This window comes from Colletes gigas, unplaced genomic scaffold (assembly GCF_013123115.1).
Source record: "Colletes gigas isolate AHSC1104 unplaced genomic scaffold, ASM1312311v1 Colletes_gigas_Sc00013, whole genome shotgun sequence".
Lineage (NCBI taxonomy): Eukaryota > Metazoa > Arthropoda > Insecta > Hymenoptera > Colletidae > Colletes > Colletes gigas.
In genome coordinates this window covers 7,488,250-7,494,249 of record NW_025106642.1, presented here as the reverse complement: position 1 = coordinate 7,494,249, position 6,000 = coordinate 7,488,250, and positions in this window count along the sequence as shown.

Below are 6,000 nucleotides of genomic sequence, written 5' to 3'. Positions count from 1 at the left end.
AGGGGGGCACGAGATCGTGGGGTAGCGGAGACGAGGATCGAGGGTGGCGGCGGGTAGTCGGGGGCGGAGGTTTCTGGCGTTTCTTGCGAGACGGAGACCTCCGAGCTGTACCGCTCAAAAAACATTCAAATTAATTCCAGCCGGGTTGCTCCAATGATGGCGGCCAATGTTGTGCAACATAAGATGAGACCTCCGGCCCCGCGTGCTCCGCCAGAAATACATGGTACGCGTGCACACAGCTCTGTCAACCGATAAATACGTGCACGCTCGCGCATACGCGTATGCACGGTTTTTATGTATATCGGTTACCTACGAGCGTTCGTGTGCTCGTCGGTAGCGATGGGACCAATCCAATGACGCGTTCATTAATATCGATATTCATTTTCCAGCATTGCAATGGTCGTGGATACTATTAGAATGTGTTTGATGACTTTTTGTGGGAGTCAACAAATTTTGTACACGAAGTAGACAGGACCAAATTCTTCATTACCATAAATTGTTTTATTTCTGATGTAAAGTTTGACGCGGACGATGCATATCGATGAAGGTAGGAGGGGTTGTCTCGATGAGTCTGAAATCGTTCGTAATTGACACAAATCACTTTTTGACGTCGATGTATCGATAGTACGTAAACACGTCTCGGTCCCATCGCTACCTGTCGGTTTACATATCCGTAAGGTACATGCCGAAGACCACCCCCTCCCTCCCTCTAACCCCTTTTCACGGTGGCATCGGTCCTCCCTTTTCTCCGTTTTTCTTCTTTTGCCGCGTATCCGTCGAGCCGTCTCTCGCTATCCCGTGCGCCGGGGAGAGAAAACTCGAGCGTGTTGGTAACAACGCTCGGTAAGAGGAAAGGAGCTTCGGAAAAAGGAACATTTCGCGGATATTCCGTCGAGCGCGTCTCTTTCCCTCCGCGGCGGTCTCCGTCCTTCTTTAAACGTCTCTCCCCCTTTTCGCCTGGGCCCTCTCCAACCCCCCATCGGCCATCCTGCTTTGCATGTCTTTCCAGAGGGGAGGGATGGGGCGAGGACTGGCTGTGGGATGAGCTTTCTTACAGGATACAGCGGAAAGAAGTCGGCGCTGGCGAAGAAAGGACCAAAGGGAGAACCGGGGAGCGACAGAGACGGACGGAAAGACGAGGAAGACGGCGGTTGGGCGGGGGGTGGACGGGACGGAAAGAGAGAGAAATGATAATCCATTCGACGGTCATAACGCAGCGCGGCACCGTAAAGCTCACCAGACAAGAAATACGGCCAACCGACCACCCTCTCCGTTTCGTCCTCTGCATCGTGTCTCTATCTGTTTTCATCTTTCTCCGTCCGCCCGGCCGAAAGCTCGCGGCGAACTTACCCCTGGTTATATGCAAACCGCCACCATTCCCCCGGGCCAGTCATAAACTTACTGAATTATATTACGCGGACCCGGCTCTCCCCTCTGTCCGTCCCCCGCCCCCAACCCCCGAAACACCCCTCGCCTTTTTGCTCTTGTTTCTCTATCGTCGGATCGCTTTGCTGCGGACTTTTTGAAATTACGAAACAAGGAAGAGTCGCGCGCCTCCGGGACACGAACAGAGTCGAAGAGCTCCAGAACCGCTGAAAAACGACGGGTCGATGGGTATTGGTCCCTCCTTGGGCGAGGACTTTTTTTAAGGAATTTTGTGTCCGTGCGAACGACAGATTGATGGAGGCTCGGAACGTTATCATCGCGTCTGTTTCTGAGTCTCGAAGGGTTCGAAGAATCGAATTTTCCTATCGGATACGCGAAAATATCGTTTGAATAGGAGAAAAGGAACAGGGATGATCGCTGGGCCGTGATACGAACCTAAATCTTTTGCTCGTAGGAACGTTTTGCGATATTTTTTAGACGTCCGCGAGCAAGGAAAGTTTCGTAGATTTAACCTGGCGAACCGAGCAGCCACTCGACTCATCGATCGGGTGAATTTTCAATATTGTCACCAGCGACGACCAGTCAGGGACATGCCGGGTCATTACTAAATGCAAATCGTCGCGAAACCGGGATCGATGGATTTGCACGATGTCCCACGCGAACGAGCGAGCGCAACGAACAAGCAAGCGGCGTGCGTAACGCCATTTAACCGTTTAGGGGTTCGAGCCACGTTAACGGGGTGAGAATCGGCCGTCACTCGGCTCGACACGCGCCTCGTTGGTCGCTGATCAGCTTTTTTTTCCTCCTCGTCGCATTTTAATAACCTCGTCGCCTGCTGGCCCCCCCTTTTCCACGTGGGCGTCACCGGGGCTTATCAGCGTCGTTACGTATCGGAAAAGTCACACGACCCTGTTGATTTCTCAATTTCATCGAGAACGCGACCCACTGACCGCCCCCATCGCGTTCGCTGAGAAACAAGTTTGCCCCGACCGGACGACGAACTCGTCAGAAGGGGTGAATGAATTTGCAATTACACGTAGCGAAGTATTCGTTTGATATTTTATCAAATTATTCATCCTGTCCCAGATTTTAACGACCGAGATATATTTATAAATGTAACGAAGGAAATTAATAGTTGCAGATAAGGAATTGCGAAGCTTGTCCCGAACGTCACGATTGAAAGTAGATCGTGGCTGATAAATCTAGGAACAATTCGCTAACCGTATCCGTTGCAAGGGGGATGGTTGCAGCAGGGTGCTCGTTGAGAAAATCTGAGCGAATTGAGTCGTCATCGGGCGTCGCAGAGACGCGTATCAAATCGCGCATTATAATTGGACCGTCGACGTATACGTACGTCCAGCACGTGCCGACTCTGGGCCGCCGTCCGATCACAGTAAGACCTGCTCGTATATTATTCCTACGGAATCATAACTCTAATTCTCGATATCGAATCGAATTACACGGCGATTGTTATGGGAGACGGTCGATGAACGAGCGCACGATCTGGAAGGGTGACTGCGTCTGGGCAAAGATACCCGTTATTAGAGCGTGCGTGCAGGATGTGCTTGATGGCTGCCACTTGTTCGTTGCAAAGAACAATATTTTGAGCATAAAAATGCGATAAGTTAATACGCGTATACGTAAGTATTGCAAACACATTGGGGAACGAAAATATGCAGTACCCGTAATGCTCGATTTTCTGCATTCGATGGCTGGTTTAACTTGTTGCGCATGCTCGACAAATTTATAAATGTCAAAGCACGATTTCAGCCGACAACAAAAGGAAACTTTTCGAAAACTGCTACCGTTGGATACACGCGTATCCCCTTAGGTACACAACTTAAACAAACATAAAGTCCAGAGCCCCCTGAAAGAGGACTTCAAAATCATTCACCCCAGCTGCCGACTGAATCTATTAGTTTCAAATACGCGACGACGAAACACTCGATGTACCATACGTAAACAGCAAACAAAAATTTATTTTACAATTTCCAGGCCAGAAATGTGCTACTGAAATTTCATGTGTATCTTTAAAACATCATAACTTCTGACCGGATTGGGGGATTTTAATGTTTCGGAATGCAAACGACGCGTATTTTGGTGAAGAATATCGGATAAGTTGTTCCCCCTTGATATCTCTATTTCCCTTTCACGTTCAATGTACCCCATTGACCAGAGGCGTCCAGCTCGTTCTCCGTTAAAGTACCTCGGATCATAATACACGGCGCAATCAGAATTTACACTCGTCTAAGTCGCATATCAATCACCCGTGGCCCACCCTCGGCCAAGCAAACCTAAAGGGATGCACGCGACGCTCAGCCCCCGAAAACGATAATGCATTTCGCGCCGACGAACGTCGATCCTCCGGACGATCGTCCACACGTCCGCTCGTCTCTGCGCGGACGTATAAGTTGGTTCTTTTTATGGGTTGCCCTCCTGCAGCGGCACGAGCAGTCACGTGCCCGAGGCGCCCCCCTCGAGCAACCCTCCCTCGACCCTCAACCCGCCCCACTGTCACCAAGCCGCCCACTTTAGACGCCCCTGAGAGAGAACGGGTCCCGGCACGGCCTACCCTCGTCACCTCCGCAACGAGCTTGCCCGCTTTCATTTCCTCCCCGCTTTCGAGCTCTCTCTCCCGACACCACTTTTCGTCCCTAGCTCGCGCGCGATCCGCTCGCGCGCCGCACCCGCTTTAATAAAAAGCTACTTACTTTTTGGACGCCGTCAACAAGGACGCCGACGCCTCTCGTGCCGCCCGTAGCGCCCCAGGATGGAATTATTGCCGGCTGATAAGGGACGACTCGAACGCCACTTCGGCCGGGATGAGCTTCCTCCGATGGGGGTTGCGTCCCGGAAGCCAACGGGACCGACTGATTGGAACCATCTGAGAGATCGGTATTCCAAATTGCCTGTTAGGGTTCTGGCCTACACCTGGATGAGCCAACGAGTGCATGATAGTTGTACAATGGCACCTGAACGTTCTGACGATGTGCATTAGTACGAGAAAACGAATGAATTCTCGTTACTCGGTAGAATATGTACACGACAAATCCTTTTAAAATTTTCGTAATCCCAAGATACGTTTCATTGTTTAGCAACAACCGTGGAAACGCGTACACCGTACAATCTCTCGCGATATTTACGCATTCAGTTAATTTTATCTGCACACAACCCATCTCCCTCGAGCATAATTTCAGCCCGTGTAAAACGCGTGCTCGCCCATTCCCGGCGCAAAATTTCCTCCGCGCGGCGGTCAAACCGAAAACACTCGAAATCCTCCGCGTTAAAATCATCCCGGTCGACCTCAAATTTCCCTAAAACGTAATAATCTCGTCTTTAGTCTCATTTCGCGAGAGAGAAAAAGAGCAAAAAAAGGAACGGGGAGTCGCGAGGCAATTCCGTCGTTCGCAGTTTGCGCAAACAACGAGCCGGGCGAGGGGTGGCGAGGGGGTGGTGGATCCAGGCGAAAATATGTACAACGGCAGCCGGACACGTAGAGCTGCGTTGAACTTTAATATTACAAAAAGCTGTAATCCGACGGGCGGGCCAGCTGGAGCGTTAACCCTGGCCACCCAATTTATAAAAATAACGATGAAATTACTGTTGCGTGAAGTGTAGCGTCACGCAGGACACCGATGCAACGCTGCACCGCGCGAAAGGATGACGAGCGTCCGGTGGACGATGGGGTGGGCCAGTCACATGGTGACCAGCTCTCTCGCGTGTCCAGGGGGGTGGTTGGAACGGTGGGTTGGCGGCGGCGGATCGTTGATAGGCGGGACGGGAGTGGGTACGTGACGCGCGCGTTTTGTCCGTCATCAGCTAGCACTGTCGGGGCGTTGATGTTTTAGTCTCTACTCGCGTTTTACGTTCGAAAAAATATGCGCATTGGTACGTGAGCTAATCGGTGGTAATAACGAAATCTCGGATCCGATTAATTAAAACGGTGAACGGGCGCGGCAGGGCTCGAGAAAACGAGCTCTTCCAGTTCTTTCGAATGCGCGCGTCGATGGCGTATCGTCGCTCGCGTGCACGTAACCCATCGTTCGCCTCGCGATGCCTCGATACCTGGAGTTTCGCAACCCCCGGTTGGCTGCCCTTCCATTCTTCCGTGGACATGCTTGCACGATGATTCTTTTCGTCGAATAATGCCGTACAACGGCCGAAGTGCCCGTTCTTTTGACCCTGTTGTTCCCCCCTCGAGTCACCGACCGCACGCTCCCACTCGTTCCGCGTGTTTTGTTTAACCCTCGTGTCAATAACCGGCCACCAGGTTACTCTTTTCCATATTTCATTCAACATTTTAAATGGAAGGTTTACGTTTCGCTCGCCTGGTATCCAGGTTACACTAGGATTAAATTGCTATATGCTGATGATGTCAATGCAATTTTAAAAATGTTGAAAATGTGGAAACGAGTTTGATTAACGGGACGGTATATCAGAATACTATTTGAGCAAATTTAAATATACCCCTATTCCGTGACGTAGAACAAATTAATATTAACAGATAAATGCTAACAATCGACTGATTCTATATTACTTTCATACTCTCCAGAATGTGTTTTCGAAAATGTGAGCACCGTTCTTCCACGAGGAAGTGGGAGAAGTTCAGCAGTC